The 19248-nt window shown below is 56.3% G+C and overlaps 1 protein-coding gene across 1 annotated transcript in view; it reads right to left on the bottom strand.

Annotated features, from left to right (window-relative positions):
* The window catches only part of FBXO41 (F-box protein 41), a 116028-nt gene that overhangs the window by 19502 nt on the left and 77278 nt on the right, over positions 1-19248 (bottom strand). The gene's annotated exons all lie outside the window — the stretch shown is intronic.

The raw sequence follows: 19248 nt of genomic DNA, 5'->3' as shown, positions 1-19248 counted from the left end.
CCCCCTAGGACAGGCCACGCCCCCTAGGACAGGCCACGCCCCCTCTGATAGGCCGTGCCCCTCTGGTAAACCACGCCCCCTATGACAGGCCACGCCCCCTAGGACAGGCCACGCCCCCTATGACAGGCCACGCCCCCCTAGGACAGGCCACGCCCCCTAGGACAGGCCACGCCCCTTCTACGAGCGCTTTAAGGACAAGCCACGCCCCCAGGACAAGCCATGCTCCCAGCACAAGCCACGCCCCCTCCAACGAGTGCTCCAGGGACAAGCCACGCCCCCAGGACGAGCCACACCCCCTCTGACGAGAGCTTCTAGGACAAGCCACGCCCCTAGAGCAAGCCACGCCCCCTCCAACCAGCGCTTCAAGGACGAGTTAACGCCCCCAGGACAAGCCACGACCCCTCTAATGAGAGCTTCTAGGACAAGCCACGCCCCCACGACGAGCCACGCCCCCTAGGACAGGCCTCGCCCCCAGGACAAGCCACGCTCCCACTGACGAGAGCTTCAAGGATGAGTCACACCCCTAGGACAAGCCACACCCCCTAGAACAACCCATGCCCCTCTAGTGAGTGCTTCAAGGACAAGTTCACGCCCCCAGGACAAGCCACGCCCCTCTAACGAGTGCTTCAAGGATGAGCCACCCCCCTAGGACAAGCCATGCCCCCTCTGACGAGTGCTTCAGTGACAAGCCACGCCCCCTAGGACGAGCCACGCCCCCTCTGATGAGCGCTTCAATGACGTGCCACGCCCCCTATGATAAGGCACGCCCCTCTAACACGCACTTCGAGGACAAGCCACGCCCCTAGGACAAGCCACACACCCCCCAGGGAAAGATTCCCACCCCCCCAGGACAAGCCATGCCACTTAATCAAGCCATCCCGCAGAAGCCACGCCCCCTCGTGTAAGCCACGCCCCCTCCGAATAGCAATTGACCTGAAGCCACGCCCCCATGACAAGCCACGCCCCCTCCCCAGACAAGCCACGCCCCCTAGAGCGAGCCACGCCCCCTCCAGCGATTAACCCAAGCACAAGGCACACCCCTCAATCAAGCCATCCCCGCACAAGCCACGCCCCCTAGGACAAGCCACGCCACCTCTAACGAGCACTTTGGGGACAAGCCACGCCCCCAGGACAAACCACACCCCCTCTGTCGAGTGCTTCAAGGACAAGCCACGCCCCCAGGACAAGCCACGCCCCCTTGGACAAACCTAGTCCGTACGTGTGGAAGCGTGTCCGTGCGTGTGCAAACGTGACCGTGTGTGTCCATGTGCAGGCGTGTCCATGTGTGCAAAAGCGCAGGCTTCTCTGTCCTTGTCTGTGCAAAGACCATGTCTGTCCACGCGTGTGCAAGAGTGCGCTTGTGTCTTCGTGCGTGTGCAAGCACGCCCGTGTGTGCCCATGCGTGTGCAAGCGTCCCCGTATGTCTCCACGTGTGTGCAAGCGCATCCGTGCGTGTGCAAGCATGAGCTTGTGTGTCCCTGCATGTGCAAGTGTGTCCATGTGTGTCCATGCACGAGCAAGCATGACCATGCGTGTCCGTGTGTGTGCAATCATGAACTTGGGTGACCATCCCTCCATGTCCATGTGTGTCCATGCACGTCCAAGCCTCCATGTCCATGTATGTCCATGCACGTCCAAGCCTCCATGTCCATGCATGTCCAAGCCTCCATGTCCATGCTTGTCCATGTCTCTATGTCCATGTGTGTCCATGCGTGTCCAAGCCTCCATGTCCATGTGTGTCCATGCATGTCCATGCCTCCATGCCCACATGAGTCCAAGCCTCCATGTCCATGCGTGTCCAAGCCTCCATGTCCATGCTTGTCCATGTCTTCATGTCCATGTGCATCCGTGTGTGTCCATGCGTGTCCAGGCCTCCATGTCCATGTGTGTCCATGCACTTCCAAGCCTCCATGCCCATGTGAGTCCAAGCCTCCATGTCCATGCGTGTCCATGCCTCCATGTCCATGTATGTCCACACATATCTAAGCCTCCATGTCCATGCTTCTCCATGTCTCCATGCCCATGTGAGTCCATGTCTCCATGTCCATGTGTGTCCAGGCCTCCGTGTCCATGTGTGTCCATGCACATCCAAGCCTCCATGCCCACACGAGTCCAAGCCTCCATGTCCATGTGTGTCCATGCCTCCATGTCCGTGTATGTCCACGCATATCTAAGCCTCCATGTCCATGCTTCTCCATGTCTCCATGTCCATGTGTGTCCATGTGTGTCCATGCATGTCCAAGCCTCCATGTCCATGTGTGTCCATGCACGTCCAAGCCTCCTTGTCCACTTGTGTCGATGTGTTTCCATGCCTTTGTGTCCATGTGTGTCTGTGTGTGTCCACGCTTGTCCATGTCTCCATGTCCACATGTGTCCATGTGTGTCTGTGCTCGTGTGTCCAAGCCTCCATATCCATGCACGTCCAAGCCTCCATGTCCATGCGTGTCCAAGCCTCCATATCCATGTATGTCCAAGCTGCCATGTCCATGTGTGTCCATGCCTCCATATCCATGCTTCCATGTCCACCCGTGTCCTATAGGTGTCCACACCTGCATGTCCATGCCTCCATGTCCACACCTGTGTGCCCATGCCTCCATGTCCACCTCCATGTCCATCCATGTCCATGTCTCCGTGTCCACCTGTATCCATGCCTGTCCATGCCTGCATGTCCATGCCTCCGTGTCCACCTGTGTCCATGTGTGTCTGTGCTCGTGTGTCCAAGCCTCCATATCCATGCATGTCCAAGCCTCCATGTCCATGTGTGTCCATGCCTCCATGTCCATGCTTCCATGTCCACCCGTGTCCTATAGGTGTCCACACCTGCGTGCCCATGCCTCCATGTCCACCTCCATGTCCATACATGTCCATGCCTCCATGTCCACCTCCATGTCCATACATGTCCATGCCTCCGTGTCCACCTGTATCCATGCATGTCCATGCCTTCATGTCCATGCCTCCGTGTCCACCTGTGTCCATGTGTGTCCTTGCTCTGTCTCCCACTGGAAGCCCTTGCACCCCACCCCGACCCCTGCCAGGAGCTCTGCGGGGCAGGTCTCCTCCACCCCTGCGTTCCCAGCTGCTTCACCCATGGGTGGCCAATTCCCAGCATCACCGGATAACGATTCCTTCAAGCAGCTTCCAGGATGGAAAGAGGCTCCAGGAAAGCTGGGAAGAGGCTCTTGATGAGGGAGCGCAGGGATGGGACAAGGGGGAATGGTTTTGAACTGGAAGAGGAGGAGATTGAGATGAGATGTTAGAGAAAAATTCATCATGATGAAGGTGAGGAGGCCCTGGCCCAGGTTGCTCAGAGAAGCTGTGGCTGCCCCATCCCTGGAGGTGTTCAGGACCAGGTTGGATGGGGCTTGGAGCCCCTGATCCACAGGGAGGTGTCCCTGCCCATGGCAGAGGGGTTGGAACCGGATGGGCTTTGAGATCCTTCCCAACCCAACCCATTCCATGCTTCTCCAATGGTGCCATCAAGCCACCCTTTCCCCTCCCCAATTCCCTGCAGCGTTTCCCACGCAGCAGCTGGACGTGGGGACAGCGGCGTCCCCGCCGCGGCCCCAATCCTAATAAGCAATTAAAAACCTCTCCGGTGACCCTAATAACTCCTCGGCGCGACCAAACCCAACGTTCCATGATCCCTTGAGCAAGGTCACGCCAAGAAGCCGTGCCGGAGCGCGCCGTGCTCCGTACCAGCATCTTGGGTGCTCACGGTCGGGGTGATCCGAGCCCCGGGGGCTCCGATGCCGGAGCGATAAGGGCTGTTTGGGGTCTCCTGGGTTAATCAGTTGGGTTAGGGCGGCTCTGCTCTATCGCTCCCATCGCGGCATCAAACCAGCCGCAATGGGTTTTTTGCTTCCTTTGGTTCCACGTCCTTCTCCCCAGGGGCTGGAATCGCCCGTTCCGCTCGGGGACGCGGGGTGACCCGACGGGGTTGGGGGGCTTTGCATGGCGGGGGTGAGATGGTCTTTTGGGATTTGGGGTGCCCCTTTCGGATTTATTGTGTCCCCTCTGGGATTTCTGTGTCCCCTCAGGATTTGCTGCATCCCCTTTGAGGTGGCTGTGACCCCTCTGGGGTCTCTGTGTCCCCATGGGTTCTGTTATGTCCCTTTTTGGGGTTTCTGCATCACTTTTGGGGTTGCTGCATCCCCTTGGGGTTGCTGTGTCCCTCTAGGATTTGCTGCATCCCCTTTGAGGTGGCTGTGACCCCTCTGGGGTCTCTGTGTCCCCGTGGGTTTTGTTATGCCCCTTTTGGGGTTTCTGCATCACTTCTGGGGTTGCTGCATCCCCTTGAGGTTGCTGTGTCCCTATAGGATTTGCTGTGTCCCCTTTGGGGTCACCCTGTCCTTTTTGGGGTTACTACATCCCCTCTGAGGTGGCTGTGTCCCCTCTGGGGTCTCTGTGTCCCCGTGGGATCTTTTATGTCCCTTTTGGGGTTTCTGCACCACTTTTGGGGTTGCTGCATCCCCTTGGGGTTGCTGTGTCCCTCTAGGATTTGCTGCATCCTCTTTGAGGTGACTGTGTCCTCCCTGGGGTCTCTGTGTCCCCATGGATTTTGTTATGCCCCTTTTGGGGTTTCCGCATCACTTTTGGGGTTTCTGTGTCCCTCTGTGATTTGCTGTGTCCCTATAGGATTTGCTGTGTCCCTTTGGGGTCACCACATCCCCTTTGGGGACACCACCTCCCCTCTGGGGCCACGACATCCCTTTTGAGGTCACTGTCCTTTTTGGGGTTTCTACATCCCCTCCGGGGTTGCTGTGTCCCCTTTGGGGTCACTCTGTCTCTTTTTGGGGTTTCCCTGTCCCCTTTGACATTTCCATGTCCCCTATGGGATTTCTATGTCCCCTCTGGGGTCTCTATGTCCCTCTAGGGTTCCTGCGTCCCCTCTGAGGTCACTGCATCCCCTTTGGGGTCACTCTGTCCTTTTTGGGGTTTCTACATCCTCTCTGGGGTTTCTGCATTCTCTTTGGGGACAACTCCAACCCTTTTGGGGTAACTCAGTCCCCTTTGGGGTTTCCTACATCCCATCTGAGGTCACTGCATCATCTTCAGGGTCACTCTGTCCCTTTGGGGGTTTCTATGTCCCCTCTAGGATTTCTACATCCCCTTTGAGGTCACTGTATCATCTTTAGGGTCACTCTGTCCCTTCGGGGGTTTCTATGTCCCCTCTAGGATTTCTACGTCCCCTTTGAGGTCACTCTGTCCCTTTTGGGGTTTCTGTGTCCCCTCTGGGGTCACTCTGTCCCCTCTAGGGTCACTCTGTCCCCTTTGGGGTCACTTTGTCCCCTTTGGGACATCCCATCTGAGGTCACTGCATCCTCTTTAGGGTCACTCTGTCCCTTTTGGGGTTTCCACATCCTCTTTAGGGTCACTCTGTCCCTTTTGGGGACCCTTTTGGGGTTTCTGAGTCCCCTCTCAGTTTCTGTGTCCCCTTTGGGGTCACTTTGTCCCCTTTGGAGTCACTATGTCCCCCTTTGGGGTCACTGCATCCCCTTTGGAGTTGCTGCACCCCCTCCCTCTGCTTTTGGGGGTTCCCACTGCTCCTGCTCCCCCCCAACAGCCGCCAGCGAGTCCGAAGATGCTGAGTGCAGGAATATCTACATTCTCCCCTCAAAATCCTCCAAGGGAGGGCATAAAATGAGGTAAAATAGGGGAAAAAACCCAAAAAACCTCAGGAACCCATCTATTTCTGGTCGGGATGCGCTGCCCTGGTCATATTCAAATCCCACATTCAAATACGCTTCGTATAGGAATAAAAACCCGCGTAGGGATTTCTTATCGCCCTCGAGATGAACCGAAATCCAATTATCCCTCCAGTCCGGTGCCCGCCCCGCTCCGCCAGCCGCCTCTTATCCCTCCTCAGCATCTGCTTTTGATTTTGCCTTCTTTTATTGTTTTTTGCCCCTTATTTCTTGCTCTGTGATTATCTCTCCTCTCGCTGCAGCTCCTCCTCTCCGCCGTTTTCCATCCTTGCCCTTGGAATCGTGGCGGGTTCCCTGCCTCCTTCGCCTTCCCTGAGCTGCTCCCCAGCTCTTATAGGACCATGGAATGAGTTGGGATGGAGGGGACCTCAAAGTCCATCCGGTTCCACCTCCTGCCATGGGCAGGGACACCTCCTGCTGGATCAGGTTGCTCCAAGCCGCATCCAACCTGGCTTTGAACACCTCCAGGGATGGGGCAGCCACCACTTAAGATGAAATATTTCCCTGTGAGGATAGGGAGGTCCTGGCCCAGGTTGCTCAACCCCTGGAGATGTTCAAGGCCAAGTTAGATGCAGCTTTGTGCAGCCGGATCCAGTGGGAGGTGACCCTTTCCATGGAACTGGATGGGCTCTAAGGTCCCTTTCAACCCAAACCATTCCATGATTCTATTTTCACCTCCTCGCCCTTCGTGGTCACCGTGCGTCTCCCCCAGCTCTCCATGGTGCTCTCCTAAATACCATGGCATAGGTATCCTTGATGAAGTTCTCACCTAACCCAGCTTCCTCGCCAGCCAGGAGCAGGAATGGTTTGATGGCATTTGATAGGAATGGTTGGACTCGATGATCCGGTGGGTCTCTTCCAACCTGGTTATTCTATGATTCTATGAAAATGATGCTAATTTCATGATTTGGGTTTTTTTCACCCCACTTGGGTGCATAATGATGCTCTCGATGACCCAGTGGGTCTTTTCCAACCTAGTGATTCTAGGATTCTATGATTCTCCTCTGCAGTGGTCCCAGCAGCGCTCACTCCAAGGGGCTCCCCAGCCTGGAGCCGACCCTTCCCTCCCTCCATGGGGATGGGAAATGCCCCAGCATCGGGGTTGGAAAGGAATTGAATTCCCACAGGAGCGAAGGAAAACACTGCTGGGAGATGGTGGGGGCTGCACGATGGGATGCTGAGCCAGGTGGGGGGCTGAGATAGGTGGGATACTGGGATGGGCAGGATGGTGAGCTGTGTGGGATCCTGGGATGGGTGGGATCCTGAGCCGGGTGGGATGTGAGCCATGTGGGATGCTGAGCCAGGTGGGATGCTGAGCCAGGTGGGATGCTGAGCCAGGTGGGATGCTGACATGCATAGGATGCCAAGCCGGGCTTTGCTTTGGGGTGGCAGTGGCTGCTGGCATCCTCTCCTCTGAGTCTCGTTTGCTGTGTGGATTCCTTATACGATGGGTGCTGAGACTTGGGGCGGCAGCAAGCACAGCATCACCTGCACAGACAACCCTGGGATTAATGGGAAGGGATAAGAGATGATCCAGAGCCGGGGATGCGACCCCTTCAATGTCTGTCCTGGCACCTAAACATCCCCTAATTTCAGAGACGGACACATGGACCAGGTCTGAGAGCAGCACCCGAACCTCCCCACGCTGCGCTTTTTGAGGGACAAACTACAAAATCTTCCCAGAAAACAGGTTGCAAAGGGCTTGGCAGGTCATTCCCAGTGATTTCCCACTGCAAAATCCCAGCTGGCAGCGCAGGGATGCCCAGGAACGGTGTTGGGGGGGGGGGGGGGGTGGACCTGGAGCCAAGACAAATAAAGAGTTCAAATGGGAAACGATTAAAACTAAACTAAACTAAAATAAATCGAAAGCAGGGGAGATAAGACGCGGGCGCCCTCGCTGCCTATTTAACATTCATTGGATTGAATAATCAGGCCTCATTATCTCAAATTGGCTGCATATTTGCCCTCAAAATGCTAATTTGAAAGTTGGCTGCGAGCGCCGTCTGCCTATTTTGACTAAAATATGATTTTGCTTTATTGTGCGTTGTTCGTAGCTCGGGGGGCATTTCCCCTCGCAAACCGAGAAGGAAATAGGTGGAAAAAAAAATTAAAAAGGCAAAAAATAAAAGGAAAAAAAGAAAAAAAACCCCCAACCCCACGTTTATCAAAAGCGGCCGAGGAGGAGAGCGTCACCCTGTTTTGCGTAGAAATAGCATTTTTTAGACCTTCCAGTGAAATTAGAGGCGTTATCAGTGACTTTTCGGGGATGGACAGTTTATCGTTCATCTCGGAAGGGAAATAGGAGAAATAATTTGCTTTTATTCTGATTGTTCGGCGGAGCGGGGAGGGACGGAGGCTGCCGCTCACCCTCCCTCCTCTTTCCCCGTCTCCTTGCCCTCCGTCACCCCTTCTCCCCCATCTCCGCGTCGGGAGGCGAAAATCAAAGCTGTGGGGTTTATCCATCGGATCCTACACGGCCAATCCCACCCTGGGCTGCGTTTGATCTCCGAGCATCAATCTCTTTCCGTTATTACCCTTCCTAAAAGTCAATCAATAGATAATAAGGTGAGCGGAATGGCCAGGAGTTAAAACTCCCCTATTCAGAGCGGAGGATTAGGGTTATTGAAGGGCAATTGCTTCGCAATCGTTTCAATCCGGCGTTAGCGATGCCGCGATTCACTCGCTGGCTTAGCCACCAGCCTCCCGGCCGCCCCCAAATGAGAGATTTTTGATGCAAACCCCACTCCGCTCCCCCCTCGGCGCTGTTTGCACAGCAAACTGCAATTGTATCGGAGATTAACGGGGCTTCGCGGGGTTGGGGAGGAGGCCAGCGAGCCTTGTTGACAAATAAAGGTGGAAATCCGTCGCCATCAATTCCGCGGGTGCCTCTGGATTTGGCAATGACACTGCTTTTGACTTTTCCCGGCTCGGCAGATGGATGGAAGGGGGGTCGTTGACTCGCTCGTGGGTTTCGGAAGAGCAAAAAGGGGGGACCCGCAGGTGCTGGTGGCCCCAGGGATGCTGTGATGCCACCCGCAGGGGGTTCTGGTGGAGTAAAAGGAAGGAGAGCTCGTGGAATCATAGAAGCATGGACTCCTAGAATCATGGAATGGTTTGGGGAGGAAGGGATCTTAAAGTCTATCCAGCCCTGGGGATGCTGCAAGCCCTCCCCAGCAGGCTTCAGCCTGGGGTAAAGCAGAGAAGAGACCATAGGATCATGGAATGGTTTGGGTTGGAAGGGACCTTAAGGATCATCCAGTTCCAACCCCTTTCTACGGGCAGGGACACCTCCCACTGGACCAGGTTGCTCCAAGCCCCATCCAACCTTGAACACCTCCAGGGATGGGGCAGCCACGACTTCTCTGAGCAAACTGGGCCAGTGTCTCACCATCTTCAGCGTGAAGAATTTCTCCCTAAGATCTCATCTCAATCTCCCCTCTTTCAGCTTCAAACCGTTCCCCCTCACCCCGTCCCTGTGCTCCTGTCCCATTTGTCCTCTCTGCCCCACGACCAGCGTGTGGAGAAGCACAAATCTCGACCTTCCCATCGCCTCCACTCGATGCCACCCCTGGATGTGCCCTTGTAGAGCCAGTTTATGGGATTTTGGGACTGGTTGGAGCCCACACGCTGATTGGGGTCCCTGCTAACTGGGATCCTCACCACCTGTGGTGTCCGCTAACTGGGATGCTTGCACTGGGGATGCTCACTAACTGGGATGCCCACCAACTGGGATGATCACTCACTGCGATGATCACTCATTGGGATGCCCACTCACTGGAATACCCACTAACTGGGATGCTTACCAAGTGGGCTGCCTGCTACTGAGGGATGTTCACTAACTGGGATCCCCACAAACTGGGATGATCACCATCTGGGATGCTCAACAACAGGGATGCTCACCAACTGGGATCCCCGCTAACTGGGGTGCTCACCAACTGGGATCCCCGCTAACTGGGGTGCTCACCAACTGGGATAATGGCTCACTGGGATGCTCATTAACTGGGATGCTCATTAACTGGGGTGCTCACTAACTGGGATAATCGCTCACTGGGATGCTCATTAATGGGGAAGCCCATCAACTGGGATAATCACTCACTGCAATGATCACTCACTGGGATACCCACTACCTGGGATGCTCACCCACTGGGATGCCCCCTAACTGGGAAGCACATTCACTGGGACACTTACCAACTGGGATGCCTGCTACTGGGGATGTTCACTAACTGGGATACCCATTAACTGGGATAATCGCTCACTGGGATGCTCATTAACTGGGACGCCCACTAACTGGGGCACCAGGTACTGTGGATTCTCACTCACTGGGATGCTCACTCACTGGGATGCGCACTAACTGGGATGCCCACTAAATGGGATGCCCACTAACTGGGGCACCAGCTACTGGGGATGCTCACTTACTGGGATGTTCACTCACTGGAATGCTCTCTCCCAGTAGAGGTCATGTGGCTTGGATTGAGCTCCAGGGAAGATTCCAGACCCTGGTCCAGGGCACAGGAGGGCAGCGATGCTCTCCTTGCTTTGCCCTCGGCTTGCTGCACGCGTGGTGGGACTGCGCTTGGTCCTCACCGTCTCTGTACCAGCCAAAAGCTCAGCCGGATCCTGTGTGGCCAGTGGTGGCACTTGTGCATGGACACGTTGTCACCTTCACGAGGACATTTATCCACGTGGCATCCTGGGAGAAACCTCCTGGCCCAGGAGGAGCCACAGTGAGTCTCATCCAGCTGTGTCTGAACCCCAGCGTGTCCCATCCTGGTGTGGCTTCTCCTGGTGTGACCCAGCCCTTTGTGTCCCATCCCAATGGGAACAAGCTAGGTGTGTCCTCGTCCTGGTGTCCCATCCCAGCACGTCCCATCCCCAGATGTCACAGCCTCGTGTGTCCTTTTCTGATGTCCCCCAGCCCAGTGGTCCCCGACGCTGCTCTCTCCATCCCTCTGCCCCATCCCTCTGTCCCCGTTTTGCTGTTCCCGACTCCACTCTCCTCCACTCCACTGTCCCCCATCAATTTGTCCCATCCCACTGTCCCCAACCCCACTGTCCTCCCCACCCTGGTGTCCCCCATCCCACTGTCCCTTCCCACTACCCTTTCCTGCCGTCCCATATCCGACTGCCCTCCATCCCACTGTCCCCTCCTGGTGTCCCCCACCTCACTGTCCCACCCTGATGTCCCTTCCTGGTGTCCCTCATCCTGCTGTCCCCCTCCTCCCACTGTCCCTTTGTGGTGTCCCCCATCCTGCTGTCTCCCACCCTGTTGTCCCCTCCCCTTGTCCCCTCCAGTGTCCCCCACTCCTTTGTCCCCCAACCCCCTGTCCCCCACCCCCCTGTCCCCTCTCACTGTCCCCCCAGTGTCCCCTACCCCTTTGTCCCCTACCCCCATGCCCCCTCCGTGTCCCACACCCCCCCGTCCCCCACCTCTCTGTTCCCTCTCAGCGTCCCCCTCCCTCTATCCCCCTCCCTCTGCCCCCCCGGCCCCTGTGTCGCTCAGCGCGGTCGGGCACCGCCCTCTGGCGGCCAATGGCGGAACTGCACCGCCGGGACCCGACTGGGATCTGACTGGGACCCTGACTGGGACCCAACTGGGACCCTGATTGGGACCCAATTGGGGTCTGACTGGGACGCAACTGGGACCCTGACTGGGACCTGACTGGGATCCTGATTGGGACCCAATTGGGGTCTGACTGGGACCCAACTGGGATCTGACTGGGACCCAACTGGGATCTGACTGGGACCCTGATTGGGACCCAATTGGGGTCTGACTGGGACGCAACTGAGGTCTGACTGGGACCCAACTGGGACCCTGACTGGGACCTGACTGGGACTCTGGCTGGGACCCGACTGGGATCTGACTGGGACCCTAACTGGGACCCAAATGGGGTCTGACTGGGACCCAACTGAAATCTGACTGGGACCCAACTGGGGTCTGACTGGGACCCTGATTGGGACCCAACTGGGGTCTGACTGGGATGCAACTGAGATCTACTGGGACCTGACTGGGACCTGACTAGGACCCTAACTGGGACCCGACTGGGACCCTGGCTGGGACCTGACTGGGACCCGACTGGGATCTGGCGAGGACCCTGATTAGGATCCAACTGGGATCTGACTGGGGCCCGACTGGGATCTGACTGAGGCCTGACTCAGACCTCACTGGGGCTTGATTGGGACCTTAATGGGACCATGACCGGGACCCAGCTGAAATCTGACTGGGACGCCAGCTGGGACCTCACTGGGACCACGACTGGGATCTGACTGGGCCCGACTGGGACCTTGACTGGGACCCACCTGGGATTTGACTGGGGCCCGACTGGGACTGAGACTAAGACTTCACTGGGATTGTGACTAGGACCCAACTGGGACCATGGCTGGGATCCCACTGGGATCTGACTGGGATCCTAACTTGGATCCAACAGGGACCTGACTGGGATAAAACTGCAGTCAGACTGGGACCTGACTGGGACCTCAACTGAAGGCAACTGGGACCCACCTGAGACCTGACTGGGGCCTGACTGGGACTCTGGAGCAAACTGGGACCCCTACGGACTGGGATGCTGTGGGTTGGAGATGCTCAGCACTTCAGGTGCCTTTGGGAATCGGTCCTGGAGGCTCCAAGCAGAGGACGTTGCTGGAAGCACCTGTGTTGCCACCACCAGCATCCACGAGAGCTCTGGTATGGAGCAGGACCAGCGCAGGGGGAACAAGATTTGTCCTCAGCCACCAACCCCACAGCTCTGAAAAGCCACAAAACAGAAATAAGGAAGATTACACCCCAAAAAAATCCCACCAGTTTCTCTTCAGGTGCATGGAAAGGTGCTGAACCTTTAAAGATTGCATCCCTCCTGCTCCAGTTCTTGAAGGTGTCTCTATTCCCGATTGTCTGCTGGAGATGATCCATTTCAGCCCCAAGGGACCCATCCCAGCACTGGGATGATATGTTCCAACTCTAGGGTGATCCATGCCAGCCCTGGGGGACCCATCCCAGCGCCATGGGGACCCATCCCAGCTCCAGCAGACCCATCCCAGCTCCATGAGGACCCATCCCAGCTGCAGCAGACCCATCCTAGCTCCGTGGGGACCCATCCCAGCTCCATGAGGACCCATCGCAGCTCCATGGGGACCCATTCTAGCTCCATGGGGATCCATCCCAGCTCCATGGGGACCCTTTCTAGCTCCATGGGGATCCATCCCAGCTCCATGGGGACCCATTCTGGCTCCATGGGGACCCATCCTAGCTCCAGCAGACCCATCCCAGCTCCGTGGGGACCCATTCCAGCTCCAGCAGACCCATCCCAGTTCCTTGGGGACCCATTCCAGCTCCAGCAGACCCATCCCAGCTCCATGAGGACCCATCTTAACTCTAGGGTAGACCCATCCAGCTTCAGGGGGACCCACCCCAGCTCCAGGAGGATTCATCCCAGCACCGGGGTGACCTGGCTTAGCCCTACAGCCACCCATCCCAGCACCAGGGGGTCCCATCCCATCCCTGGGGGCACCCATCCCAGCACCAAGCCACCTAGATGTCCCCTGGTTTGGGACACGGCTCATTTTCTTCCATATCACACAGCTACGGATGTTGATACTTGCAGAAATTCCTCCACAGATGCTCTCAACCTCCAAGAGCTCCTGGGCAGGGAGCTCCGCAGGGGTCAACTTGACATTCTCAGGGATATGACTTAGCAGTGGACAGGTACAGTTGGACTTGATGATCTCAAAGGTCTTTTCCAACCAAAGGAGTCTATGATTCAACCACTCTCAGGGTTTTAAAAAAGGATAATTTGCTTTGTTTTTGTTTCCTCGCACCCACAAACGGCACCAGTGGTGGTGGTGACCTGTGCATGTTTGAGTCCTGCTTAAGAAAACCTTCCCAGAGCTGGGTCAAGTCTGTCAAGAGAAGAAGCGGAGCCGCATATCTTATGGTGCTTAAGAGAAGGCTTTGCTCGGCGTTCCCAGTCCAGGAGGCGAGACCTTTATTAATGAGAAAGGAAGAGCGGATTTAATTGGGAGGGGATCTAAGGTTCAGATAAAATGATCTGAATGCAAGGTCCTGCACCTCGGTTGGGGCACTCCATGGGTTCAATCCAGGGTGGGGGATGACGTGATTGAGAGCAGCTCTGAGGAGAAGGACTTGGGGTGCTGGGGGGTGAGAAGCTCGACATGAGCCAGAAATGTGCGCTCACAGCCCAGAAACCAACCGTGTCCTGGGCTGCGTCCAGAGCAGCGTGGCCAGCAGGGCGAGGGAGGGGATTCTGCCCCTCTGCTCCTCTACTGTGAGACCCCACATGGATTCCTGTGTCCACTTCTGGAATCCCCAACATAAGAAGGAGATGGAACTGTTGGAACGGGTCCAGAGGAGGCAGAAGAGAAGGCTCTGGGGAGACCTTAGAGCAGCTTCCAGTACCTGAAGGGGCTCCAGGAAAGCTGGGGAGGGAGTTTTTCCAAGGTCTTGGAGTGATGGGATGAGGGGGAATGGCTTTAAATTGGAAAGAGGAAGATTTGGATTGGTCATAAGAAGAAATTCCTCATAATGAGGGTGGGGAGGTCCTGGCCCAGGTTGTCCAGGGAAGCTGTGGCTGCCCCATCCCTGGAGGTGTTCAAGGCCAGGTTGGATGGGGCTTTGAACACCCTGATCCAGTGGGAGGTGTCCCTGCCCTTGGCAGGAGGTGGGACTGGATGGGCTTTGAGGTCCCTTCCAACCCAAACCATCCCATGATCTGCAGGAGTGAGGGTCAGGTCTGGATCATCCTCAGCCACTTGATGGCAGCGGGTGTCCAAACACTTGGCTTTTCCCTTTAATTTCAGGTGAATTGGTAGAAATTCCTCCTTCTCCCAGCAAATTACCCGTGCCTGGAGCCCCCAACCCCAGCTTCAAGCACAGGACCCTTGTGGCAAGTAGATACAAAGGGACTTTATGCCTGCAAGGACCGGAGAGGTTGGATGGACAGCTGGACGGATGGACAGATGGACGGATGGACAACAGCCAGACAGAGGGATGCTGCAGGACAAGGGATGGATGCAATTCCAAGGGGGGCCCTGGGGCTGTTTGGGGACAGAGGGGGTGACCTCGGAGGTCCTTCTCAGCAGACGGACAATCCACACCCTGCCCAGACAGCCTGACCGAGGGCTAATGAGCAGCATTGTTATTAATTAGCTCAGGAGCCGGAGCCTTGGGGCAATCCTACCTTAAATTAGGCAGGAATCATCCCTGGGTTCACGTCCCTGCTCGGAATCAGGATTTCTGGAAAGGATGCACTCAGTTTGTGGGCAGTGGCCCCCCCCAATTCCATCCTTTCCATGCTCCTTGTGTGCACAGCATCACCCCCCAAATTAGTATTTCCTTCCAATCTTCATCTCCATCCCCATCCCTGTCCCCATCCCCTCCTCATCCTCATCTGCATCCTCCCCATCCCCATCTTCATTCCCATCACCAAGGTGACCTCACGGCTGTGGAGAGGAAGATGCTCTTCACCAGGGCAGAGCCTCGTCATGACTTTTTCAGCACCACACTGATCCCTTGGGGTCTTTTCCCACCTTGGAGGGTCCCCATCCTCATCCTCGTCCCCTTCTCAGCTCTCCAGGACAGGATTTTCCCACCTGGCTCTCTCAAAGAACCCACTGGGTACCAGTATCCCCACTTTGGCCCCATATCTCCTGGATCCCAAACCTGATGAACCCCATCCAGCACATGGATGCTGAGCACCCCTGGTCCTGGGGCCACCCCACTGCGTGGGAGCACCAAGAAGGGTCTGTTTGAGCTCCATCAAACAGAGGAAGAGGGAAAAAAGGAATGAAAAAAAAGGGAAAGCACCTCCTAAACAAACATCCCAAGCCCCGGTGGGGCCTCCTGGCTTTTTATCCCTGTAATTAAGAACTAATAACACCAAATCTGCCATCCTTTCATCTCTGGCCCCACTCCAAGGGCTTTGATTTGCCCCCATGACCATGGCATCACCACGGTGCCCACGATGGAATTTTCAGGCTATTTTGCTGCAAAGACACCTCCAAGAAGCTTTTACCTGAGGGTGCCAGGCTGGGCTGTGCCCCAGCACCATGGATTCGGGGGGGGGGTGGGGGGGGGGGTGGTGTCCTTATCTTCATCCTCATCCTCATTTGCATCCCCATGATCATCTTCATCCATGTCCGCATCCCGGTACTAGCCCCCGTCCATCTCTAGCTCCATCCTCATCTCCATTCTGTCTCAATTACCTCCCCCATCTCCATCCTCAGCTACATCCTCATCCCCATCCCTGTCCCCATCCTCATTCCCATCACATCTTCATCCCCATCCCCATCCTCATCCCCATCCCTGTGCTCTCCTGCATCCCTGTCCCTGTTCCCATCCCCTCCTCATTGCCATCTTCACCCCCATTCTCATTCCCATCGCCATCTTCGTCCCCATTCTCATCCCCATCCTCATCCTCATTGCCATCTTCACCCCCATTCTCATCCCCATCCTCTCCCTGTCCTCATCCCCATCACATCTTCACTCCCACTCCCACCCCCATCACCATCCCTGTCCTCACCTGCATCCCTGTCCCTGTCCCCATCCTCTCCTCATCCCCATCCTCATCCCCATCTTCATCCCTACCCTCATCCCCATCCCTGTCCCCGTCCTCATCCCCATCATATCTTCACTCCCACCCCCATCCCTGTTCTCACCTGTATCCCTGTCCCTGTATCCATCACCTCCTCACCCCCACCTCATCCTCACCCCCATTTTCATCCCCATCCTCATCCCCATCCCTGTCCCTGTCCTCATCCGCATCACATCTTCTCTCCCATCCCCATCCTCATCCCCATCCCTGTCCTCATCTGCATCCTTGTCCCTGTCCCCATCCCCATCCTCATGTCCATCCTCTCCTCATCCCCATCCTCATCCCCATCCCCAAGGTGGCCTCACAGCTGCAGAGCAGAAGATGCTCCTCACCAGGGCAGAGCCCCATCATGACTTTCTCAGCACCACACGGATCCTTCGGGGTCTTTTCCCACCTTGGGGGGCCACACACTTGTGTGAGGACCTCATGGAAGCTGAGCATGGGGGGCTGCTGCCTTGCAGATGTGGGTCCTGGACCCCCAATTCCCCCACGCCCCGTTTCCTCCCCCATAAACCCGGAGGAGTCCTTTGACCTGGGCTCTCACTCCCCCACCGCGCTGGCCTCGAGGTGTGACTTTTCCCAGCTCATTAGGAAAAGCTGCTGCAATTTTAAGACTCTCAGACCCTAATGAGCACCTGAATCCCATCAGCAGAGAGGGGACAGCTGGGGGGGGGCGTTGCGCAGGGACAGCTTCTTCCACCACCTCTCCCAGCATCCTTGGTCTTGTTCCTTTCTCTTCGCTGGTCCTGGGTTGTAAACATCCACCTCCAAATGCTGCTCTGCAGTGGGATGTCCTGGTGTGATGGAGTCAGAGTACCAAGGGGGATCCCCAGACCATTTTGGTGGCCTTGGGGTGACACCAGCTGTCCCCTGAGTGCATGGATGGATTCTCCTGCTGCAGGGAGAGAGGGAGGGTCTCCATGGCAGGAGCAGGGGGAATTGGAAGGGGAAACTCTGGTTGAGGGCAGGGAGACATGGGGACACACACACATCGATCAAGAGTAGGGAGACAGGAAAGCTGCCTGGAGGAGAGGGACCTGGGGGTGTTGGTTGGCAGCGACTGACCATGAGCCAGCAGTGGCCCAGGTGGCCAAGAAGGCCAATGGCATCTTGGCTTGGATCAGAAATGGCGTGGCCAGCAGGGCCAGGGAGGTTCTTCTCCCTCTGGACTCGGCACTGGTGAGGCCGCTCCTCGAATCCTGGGGTCAGTTCTGGGCCCCTCACCACAAGAAGGATGTTGAGGCTCTGGAGCGAGTCCAGAGAAGAGCAACGAAGCTGGTGAAGGGGCTGGAGAAGAGGAGCGGCTGAGAGAGCTGGGGGTGTTTAGCCTGGAGAAGAGGAGGCTGAGGGGAGACCTCATTGCTCTCTGCAACTACCTGAGAGGAGGTTGTGGAGAGGAGTGAGCTGGGCTCTTCTCCCAAGGGACAGGGGACAGGACAAGAGGGAATGGCTTCAAGCTCCACCAGGGAAGCTTGAAGGGGAAAATGCAAGGAGAAGGAGATGATGCCAGAAGAAGGGATGACACCAGGAGAAGGGGATGGTGCATGGAGAGAGGGGACAATGCAAGAAGGGGATGTTGCATGGAGAGAGGGGACAATGCAAGAAGGGGATGGTGCATGGAGAGGGCGATGATGCCAGGAGGGAAGGTGACAACAGGAGAAAGGAATGGTGCAAGGAGAGGGGGAACAATGCAAGGAGAAGGGGATGATGCCAGGAGAAAGGCCAACACCAGGAGAATGGGATGGTGCATGGAGAGGAGGGACAACACAAGGAGCAGGGGATGGTGCAAGGAGAGGGGGGGGCGATGCGAGTGGAAGGCAATGGTGCAAGGAGAAGGAACAATACAAGGAAAGGAGGACAATGTAAGGAGAATGAGATGATTCCAGGAGAGGAAGCAATGCCAGGAGAAGGAGATGATGCATGGAAAGGGGAAGACAGTGCAAAGAGAAGGGGATGGTGAAAAGAGAGGGGAAAATGCAAGGAGGAGAGGATGGTGCACGGAGGAGGAAATGATGCCAAGAGAGGACGCAACACCAGGAGACAGGGATGGTGCAAGGAGAAGGGGGAGAATGCAAGGAGAAGGGGATGGTGCAAGGAGGGGAAGGACAATGGAAGGACAGAGGGTCGATGTGAGGAGAAGAAGATGACACATGGAGTTGAGGGACAACACGAGGAGAAGGCGATGGTGCAAGGAGAGGGGGAATAATGCCAGGAGAAGGGGATGATACAAGGAGAAGGGGATGGTGCATGGAGAAGGAAATGATGCCAAGAGAGGAGGCAACACCAGGAGACAGGGATGGTGCAAGGAGAGGGGGGATGATGCTAGGAGAAGGGGATGATGCAAGGAGAGAGGACACTGCAAGGAGTAGGGGATGGTGCATGGAGAAAGCGATGATGCCAGGAGAGGAGGTGACACCAGGAGAAAGGAATCATACAAGGAGAGGGGGAACAACTCAAGGAGAAGGGGATGGTGCAAAGAAGGGGGGGTAATGATGCCAAGAGAAGGAAATGGTGCCAGGAGAAGGAAACGGTGCAAGAAAAAGGGGACAACATAAAAAGGAGAAGATGCAAGAAGAAGGGGACAGTGAAGGGAAGAGGGACAGTGCCAGAAGATGTGACAGAAGCTGCCCTTTGTCCCGGTTGTTTTCAGAGTCAGGATTAGCCGTGAGTCTCAAAGAACCCAAACTGTGCTAATGTCTTCACATGTCTGCGCCGGCGGGGTTAACCTGCTAATCTCGCCCGCGGTGGGTTTATTGCAATCATCCCCGAGACAACGGGGCTTACGGGGGATGTTTTAATATCGCCCGGCCGGGGGTCAAGCTGATTGCGAGAGTTAAGTTGTTCTCAGGACACCTTTAATCCCCTGGCAGCGCTCAGCTTTGGGCACGATGAGGGCTTTTGGCAGCTGTGGGCTCCTCCGAGCTCCATGCTCCAGGGAT

Source organism: Phaenicophaeus curvirostris, chromosome 4 (assembly GCF_032191515.1).
Source record: "Phaenicophaeus curvirostris isolate KB17595 chromosome 4, BPBGC_Pcur_1.0, whole genome shotgun sequence".
NCBI classification, from domain to species: Eukaryota; Metazoa; Chordata; class Aves; order Cuculiformes; family Cuculidae; genus Phaenicophaeus; species Phaenicophaeus curvirostris.
This window is presented reverse-complemented; position numbering and strand designations above follow the sequence as displayed.